The sequence below is a fragment of the Arachis hypogaea genome, chromosome 11 (genome assembly GCF_003086295.3).
Source record: "Arachis hypogaea cultivar Tifrunner chromosome 11, arahy.Tifrunner.gnm2.J5K5, whole genome shotgun sequence".
Classification (NCBI taxonomy): domain Eukaryota; kingdom Viridiplantae; phylum Streptophyta; class Magnoliopsida; order Fabales; family Fabaceae; genus Arachis; species Arachis hypogaea.
In genome coordinates, this window is record NC_092046.1 from 88,426,081 (window position 1) to 88,435,062 (window position 8,982).

At 33.6% G+C, this 8,982-nt stretch overlaps 1 non-coding gene across 1 annotated transcript; it reads left to right on the forward strand.

Annotated features, from left to right (window-relative positions):
• Nucleotides 1-343: 343 nt before the first annotated feature.
• Nucleotides 344-451, forward strand: LOC112725785 (small nucleolar RNA R71). The gene has a single exon (XR_003164868.1). It is a non-coding gene; the product is annotated as a small nucleolar RNA R71 (small nucleolar RNA).
• Nucleotides 452-8,982: the final 8,531 nt, after the last annotated feature.

Sequence of the window (8,982 nt, forward strand, 5' to 3'; positions counted from 1 at the left end):
CTTCTTCTTCAGAAGATGCCTCTTTAGTACTGTCAGATGATTCCTTCAATCCATTCAGACTCTGAGAGATCATATTGACTTGTTGAGTCAATATTTTATTTTGAGCCAATATGGCATTCAGAGTATCAATTTCAAGAACTCCCTTCCTCATAGGCGTCCCATTATTCACAGGATTCCTTTCAGAAGTGTACATGAACTGGTTATTTGCAACCATGTCAATGAGTTCTTGAGCTTCTGCAGGCATTTTCTTTAGGTGAATGGATCCACTTGCAGAATGGTCCAATGACATCTTTGATAATTCAGACAGACCATCATAGAATATATCCAGGATGGTCCATTCTGAAAGCATGTCAGAAGGACACTTTTTGGTCAGTTCCTTGTATCTCTCCCAAGCTTCATAGAGGGATTCACCTTCCTTTTGTTTGAAGGTTTGAACATCCACTCTAAGCTTGCTAAGCTTTTGAGGAGGAAAGAACTTGGCTAAGAAAGTCGTGACCAGCTTATCCCAAGAGTTCAGGCTATCCTTAGGTTGAGAGTCCAACCATATTCTAGCTCTGTCTCTTACAACAAATGGGAAAAGCATAAGCCTGTAGACCTCGGGCTCAACCCCATTGGTCTTAACAGTATCACAGATCTGCAAGAATTCAGTTAAAAACTGAAAAGGATCTTCTGATGGAAGACCATAAAACTTGCAGTTCTATTGCATCAGAGAAACTAATTGAGCTTTAAGCTCAAAGTTGTTTGCTCCAATGGCAGGAATTGAGATGCTTCTTCCATGTAAATTGGAATTAGGTGCAGTAAAGTCACCAAGCATCTTCCTTGCATTGTTATTATTTTCGGTCATGTCTCCTTCTTTTTCGAAAATTTCTGTCAGATTTTCTCCAGAGAGTTGTGCTTTAGCTTCCCTTAGCTTCCTCTTCAGAGTCCTTTCAGGTTCAGGATCAGCTTCAACAAGAATGTTCTTATCCTTGTTCCTGCTCATATGAAAAAGAAGAAAACAGAAAAGAAAATATGGAATCCTCTATGTCACAGTATAGAGATTTCTTTACGTGAGTAGAAGAAGATAAGAATAGAAGAAGGAAAAGATGAGAATCCAAACCCAAGGGTGAGGAGTGGGTTCGAATTCTTAGATGAAGAGAAGTATTAGTAAATAAATAAATAATTAGAAGGAGATGAGGGAGAAGAATTTTCAAAAATTTGATAAAATAAAATAAAAGTATTTTTGTTTTTAAATTAGAATTAAAATTAAAAATTTGAAAATTAAGAAAGGAAAAATTAAATCAAATTAAATTAAATTTAAAACAATTAGTTAATTTAAAAAGAAATTTTGAAAAATATGAAGGTGATTTTCGAAAATTAGAGATAGAATTAGTTAGGTAGTTTTGAAAAAGATATGATTGAAATAGTAAACTTTTAAAATCAAACAAAAAGTTAAGTGATTAATTGAAAAAGATTTAAAAATCAAATTTTGAAAAGATAGGAAGTTAGAAAAGAAGTTATAAAAGATTTTGAAATTGAATTTGAAAAAGATGTGATTGAAACTTATTTTGAAAAAAGATTTGAAAAAGAAATTTAAAAAAAAAGATTTTGATTTTGAAAATTAAAGTTGATTACTTGACTAACAAGAAACAAAAAGATATGATTTAAGCTTTAAAGATTGAACCTTTCTTAATAGGCAAGTAACAAACTTAAAATTTTTGTATCAATCACATTAATTGTTAGTAAAGATTTTGAAATTATGAAACAAAATAAGAAAAAGATTTTTGAAAATCAATTTGAAATTTTTGAAAATATGAAAGAAAAAAATGAAAAAGATTTGATTTTTGAAAAAGATTTGAAAAAGATAGAATTTTTAAATTGAAAATTTTGCTTGACTAAAAAAAATATGATTTTGAAAATCTTTGACTAATTCAATGCAATTTTCGAAAATTAGGAGTAAAATAAGGAAAAGATATTTTTTTATTTTTGAATTTTAATAAGGAAAGAGAAAAACATCAAAAAGACCCAAGACATAAAAATTTTGGATCAAAACACATGATGCATGCAAGAATACTTTGAATGTCAAGATGAAAACCAAGAACACTTTGAATGTCAAGATGAACACCAAGAACTTATTTTTGAAAATTTTGAAGAAGAGAAAAACATGCAAGACACCAAACTTAAAGATTTTTAATTTTTAGACACTAACAAATTAAAAATGCATATGAAAAACAAGAAAAGACACAAAACAAGAAATTTTAAAGATCAAACAAGAAGACTCACCAAGAACAACTTGAAGATCATGAAGAACAAATGCATGAGTTTTCGAAAATTTTAAGAAAAATTAAAAAGATGCAATTGACACCAAACTTAAAATTTGACACAAGACTCAAACAAGAAACACAATATTTTTGGGTTTTTTTTTTTTGAAAATTATTTTGGGAAGAACGAAAAAGAAGAAATTTTTTTTGTATTTTTCGAGAATAAGAAATAAAAGGCTTAAAATTAAAATAAAATTACCTAATCTGAGCAACAAGATGAACTGTCAGTTGTCCAAACTCGAACAATCCCCGGCAACGGCGCCAAAAACTTGGTATGCAAAATCGTGATCTTCAGCAATGGCACCAATGGCTTGGTGCTCTCAAACATGAATCACACTTTGTCACAATTCCGCACAACTAACCAGCAAGTGCACTGGGTCGTCCAAGTAATAAACCTTACGTGAGTAAGGGTCGATCCCACGGAGATTGTCGGCTTGAAGCAACCTATGGTCACCTTCTAAATCTCAGTCAGGCGGATTCAGATAGTTATAGAGATTTGATAATTAAAACATAATTGAAATATAAACTAGGATAGAGATACTTATGTAATTCATTGGTGAGAATTTCAGATAAGCGTATAGAGATGCCTTTCGTTCCTTTGAACCTCTGCTTTCCTGCTGTCTTCATCCAATCATTCCTACTCCTTTCCATGGCAAGCTTTATGTAGGGCATCACCGTTGTCAATGGCTACATCCCATCCTCTCTGTGAAAATGGTCCAATGCGCTGTCACTGCATGGCTAATCATCTGTCGGTTCTCGATCATACTGGAATAGGATTTACTATCCTTTTGCGTCTTTCACTACGCCCAACACTCGCGAGTTTGAAGCTCGTCACAGCCATCCCTTCCCAGATCCTACTCGGAATACCATAGACAAGGTTTAGACTTTCCAGATCTCAAGAATGGCCGTCCATGGGTTCTAACTTATACCACGAAGATTCTAATATCTCGGACTTGGTCCTCTATATTAGATATCTAAGAGATACTCATTCTAGCTTGTTTGCATGTAGAACAGAAGTGTTTGTCAGGCATGCGTTCATAGGTGAGAATGATGATGAGCGTCACATAATCATCACATTCATCATGTTCTTGGGTGCGAATGGATATGTTAGAGAAGGAATAAGCTTGAATTGAATAGAAAAATAGTAGTACTTTGTATTAATTCATGAGGAACAGCAGAGCTCCACACCTTAATCTCTGGAGTGTAGAAACTCTACCGTTGAAAATACATAAGTGATAAGGTCCAGGCATGGCCGAATGGCCAGCACCCTAAACGTGATCAAAGGATCAAAATATAATCCAAAGATGAACAAAAGATGTTCCAAAGATGTAAATACAATAGTAAAAAGTCCTATTTATGCTAAACTAATTACTAGGGTTTACAGAAATGAGTAAATGATGCAGAAATCTACTTCTGGGGCCCACTTGGTGTGTGCTTGGACTGAGCATTAAGATTTACACGTGTAGAGGCTTCTCTTGGAGTCGAACGCCAGTTTGTAACCTGTTTCTGGCATTTAACTCCACTTTGCAACCTGTTTCTGGCGTTTAACTCCAAAATGCAGCATGGAACTGGAGTTGAACGCCAGTTTGCGTCGTCTAAACTCGGGCAAAGTATGAACTATTATATATTGCTGGAAAGACCTAGATGTCTACTTTCCAACGCAATTGAGAGCGCGCCATTTGGAGTTCTGTAGCTCCAGAAAATCAACTTTGAGTTCAGGGAGGTCAGAATCCAGCAGCATCTGCAGTCCTTCTTCAACCTCTAAATCTGATTTTTGCTCAAGTCCCTCAATTTCAGCCAGAAAATACCTGAAATCACAGAAAAACACACAAACTCATAGTAAAGTCCAGAAATGTGATTTTTATTTAAAAACTAATAAAAATATACTAAAAACTAACTAAATTATACTGAAAACTATGTAAAAACAATGCCAAAAAGCGTATAAATTATCCGCTCATCACCTATTTTTTGGACGTCCTCTGGTTCGAACCCTTGGAGGGCTTTGAAGCTCGTTAACGGATTCCAAGTTGGCATCTTCATGAGATAACGAACATGTCCCCTTCCTTTTGCTTTCAGTTTTTCCATCTCAACCATGACGTTATCATATGCACGGTGCAGAATGGCAGTCAGCTCCTCTGATTCTGATGCAAATTCGTAAATATTTTGTGAACGAAACACCAATTCGTCAAATCTCTTGCTTCTTGGCTCCAATAAGGGCTCGTCGTGGCTGCTCTTGATGTGTGTGTGTCGCCTCTTTACCATCTTGCTCCATTGTTCCAATATATATGTCGGTGACACTTGGGTTACTCGTTCAAAGCTTAACACGCTTAGTGCGTGACGGCACAATATCCCTCTTGACTCGAATAATAAGCATTGGCATTTCACTTGGGCTGCTACTGAGTCGTAAGTAACCACAAACTTGTTGAATGTTGAACTAGAAACTTGTTCTCCAACTTCATATACTGAATAGCCTAGAGCGGAGTTTATTAATCTTGTGATGCAATTCGCCTCCCTTTGAATTGTGCTTGGACTTTCCTAAACTTTTGGTGAGTGTACACATGTTGAAACTGAGCTTCAATGAAGGATTTTGTTGCACACGGTATCACCATATGAAAATCTGCAGCATCTAATTCTCTCTCCGCTTGCTCCCTGCTTCCGAGGCAATTATCGTATTGTTTGACAAATTGAATAAGCGAGCTGGTCCAGGTAATAAACTTGTTAAAAAATGAATGCATGTTGTCGCTCCTTTGTGTGCTTCTCATCCTAGCCCAGAAGTGGTGATCCAGATAAATTGGAACCCATATATGACGGTCTTCATAAAGATCTGCAAAATACACCCAAATCAGACAATAATGCACCCAAAAACATGCATATTGCACCTCTGCTACAAATTTTAAAAAACATTACCTGAAAGCCACTTGTTGTCCACAAGACCATACTTCAGCAGAAAATCATTCCAGTTCCTATCAAATGAATTTTTGCTATGAGAGTTTCAAACAACTTGGCTCTTTTCTTGTTGGATTTCTACATGTCCTTTGTACCCGTTTAATTTGCTTGGAATCTTCTTCGTGATGTGCCAAGTACACCAATGGTGAATTGTTGTGGGCAAGCCTCGAGAGCCCTTTTCATTGACGCGCATTGATCGGTGAGAATCCCTTTCGGAGCATTTCCTCCCATGCAATGAAGCCAACATTGAAATAACCATTTGAATGATTCAATTTCTTCGTTTTTCATCAAAGAAAATCCAAGAAGTGTTGACTGACCGTGATGATTCACCCTGACAAAAGAACCATAAACCAGATTATATCTGAAACGGATTACCACAAAAATAGAATTATCATCTACAAAATACACCCAAATAATGATTTTGTGCACCCAAAAACTGCTAATATACACTTCTGCAGCAGATTCGTAAAATAACATTAATTCAGCATGATAAACCAGAACACCATATTACCTGTTTATATTGTAGGTGGTGTCAAATGAAATAACATCTCCGAAATACTCACAGCCAGCTCTGCTCCTTGCATCTGCCCAAAAAGCAAGCTTAATGGACTAATCGTCCTCGAGTTCGAGCTCGAAAAAGAAATTCGGATTTTCTCTTTCATTCTTAATAAGTATTTCCCGAATTTTTTTGGATCCTCTTGTTCCAAAACATTCCGCACTTCTCTAGTGATGTAATTCCTCACGTCTTTTTCGATAAAATTTAACTCGCAGTGACCCTCGGCTGTTGCAACAAATGATTGAACAGTTTTGCTAGGTCTGATAATGGCTTCCTCGTTATTCTCTATCGTACGACGCACAGAGAGGCTTAGTTCCCTGTTCTGTTTAAGCATCTGTGCTTGATCTGGATAGCAAGGATGTGAATGATGTAACACGACCTTCGAAATGATCCAAAAACTAACATCCTTCAATACGTGTATATAAATTCTTGCAGCACAATTTAAACCAGCTGAGAGATTTGTCTTCTCGGTCGGAGATATTTTTGATTTCCATTTTTCCTCTCTAGTACATGTAATCAATTGATTCTTAATTTCGTTTCCCTTCTTATTTGTGCACCGAACTCTTGTAGAAAAACCTACAAGCTTTGAATAATCCTTGTAGAATTTTGCAGCATCGTCAAGAGTTCTAAAAGTCATCCCAACCTTGAGAACAAACTGGTCATCAACTGCACAGAAGGTTTACAAAAATACACTCAAAAAATACACTATATTAAAATAGAAACTAAAAAAAATTCAACTAAAATAATAAACTGTAACAAACTATAAATGCACCCAAAATTTCCTTCAATGCACCCAAATTTGTCTGATCTACACCCGAATGTCTGATATAAAATGGAAAAATTGTTTTAATTCTAAGGAGAACTAGTGCATTAGATTCAGTTGAAATAAGGAAGAACAAAAGAAAATATCACAGCAAAGGTACATAGATTATTCAGCTACTCAATCAAAAAAACTACTAATCAAATTCAAATTCACATTCAATTACTAAGTAAATCTAAATCACACCTCAGGAACGTCATTGGATACAGTCTCAAAATCCACTTCGCTCTGGTTCAGCTGAGAATCTGAAACTGAATCATCCATTATCTTCAAATGCAAAACGATTCGCAAAATCTGAAGCGAGAAGGCACAGAGAGAAAAGCAGGTAAAGGAGGAAGAAGAAGGCACAGAGAAACGCTCGAAAGAGACCGAGGAAAGAACGCAAGGAAACGGAGAAAAAATTCGAAAAAAGAAATGAAATCCTTTTGAAAAAGGAAGTTATATATTCGTGTGTTTCTTAATTGAAAAATCTGTTAAACAGACGCGTGAAACATACGTCCAGAGAGAAGCGCGTTTTAGAGATAAGGAGTATAGAGGACTTGTAAGACTTATATAGAAAAAATACTTGTATGTGAAAATTTTTTAATAAATTTATCATCATATCAAAACAAACACCAAATAATAACCAAAAATAATAAATTTTAATAACCCTCTAACATTCCCTCCTACCATAAAGCCATTTTCTTTCCCTTTAAAAATGCAACGCTGTTATTTTCATTTATTTTTAAATTTAACTTACAAACACACCTAAAACGCATTCTATGTTTGGAAGCAAACTATACCGCTGAAGAAAAGAAAACGAAAAATTGAAAATATATATTAATAAATTAAGTAAAACAACAGATTGATGCCCGCATCTTTACCTTAAAATCTTGGTTTAATTAACTATTGGCCTGTATAATTTGATTAAATATTTAATTAACTCCTTATTGCTTAAAAAATGATAATTCAATCTCTATATTAAATAAAAAGTTTTAGTAAATCTTTACTAGCTAATTGTTATTTTTTAGAAAAAAAATATTAAAATATTTATTTTTAAAATATTTTACAATTCATCCTACACTAATTATATTTTAAAAATATTTCATATTTTTTACCAAAAAAAAAAATTAATGAGGACTTGATTGAAAATTATTATATAATATAAAGATTCAATTATATATAAATTTTTGAATAATAAATAACTAATTAAAATTTTAATAAAATTACATAAATTAAAAGAATAATTAAACCTAAAATCAAGTCACCAAAAAAAAAAAAAAAACTAAAATCTTAAAGCAATAACTTAAGTCTCTAAATTAATTCAAATACTTATTCTTTACTCGAGTTAAATTTAGGGAAAATGGGGCAGCGGAGCATATTACAACTCAACTTGAGATTTAAACAATTATGCCAATCAAATATTTAGATGTGCTCACCGACTGTTATGACAAAGAACAATTATGCATATCAGGACAAAGCATTTAATCACAAAATACCAATCAGCGAGTAATACTAATAAGCTAAGTATTTCCTATGATTCTTTTTTCACAGAGTAATATCTTTTATTACTTTATAGTAAAATCATACAGTATTAGAATAATATATCATATATCTTAATGGTTTAGCCGTTTAGAGTAATACACTATGAAGCACGGACACTTTGCTGAGTTACCCTATCTGCGTGTCGGACACATTTCGGACACGACACTCACTGACACTCGTCTGACACGCGTGTCTACTGTATCCAAATCGTGTTTCAATAAAAATAAAAAATTATTCTTCGGACACACTTGGACACACCTAAATACCATCATGTGTCAGCGTGTCCGGTCTTATTATTAATATATATTCTTAAAATAAATTTAGATATAATATATATTATTATTTATTAAAATAAAAAATATTTTAAATACTTGATATAATTAAAATAAGACATTAAAAATAATTTAAAAAATTAATTTATATTTTAATATCAATAAAATATTAAAATATCATTACGGTTTATCTAAAAAATACTTTATATTTTATGTGTATGCGTGTCCGCGTGTCATGTAAAATTTTAAAATTCGCGTGTCGGCGTGTCCCGTGTCGTGTCGTGTCCCGTGTCGATGTCAGTGTCCGTGCATCATAGGTAATACAGTATTAGAATACTGTTTCAGTAGCAAAATTCAATTGTATAAAAAAAATTCATAGATAAAAGTAATAACAATGCGACAAAAAAGAGCGAGTTGGGCTTCGCTTGCCAGCTACTTTATACGCAGTGCAATGCACTTGTTTCTCGCTTTAATTTGTATACGTATAAAAACAATAGAAACTAAAATCTCTTGTTTATGAATTTTCGTTTTTCTTTTTTTAATTTATGAATGTGTGTTAAGACT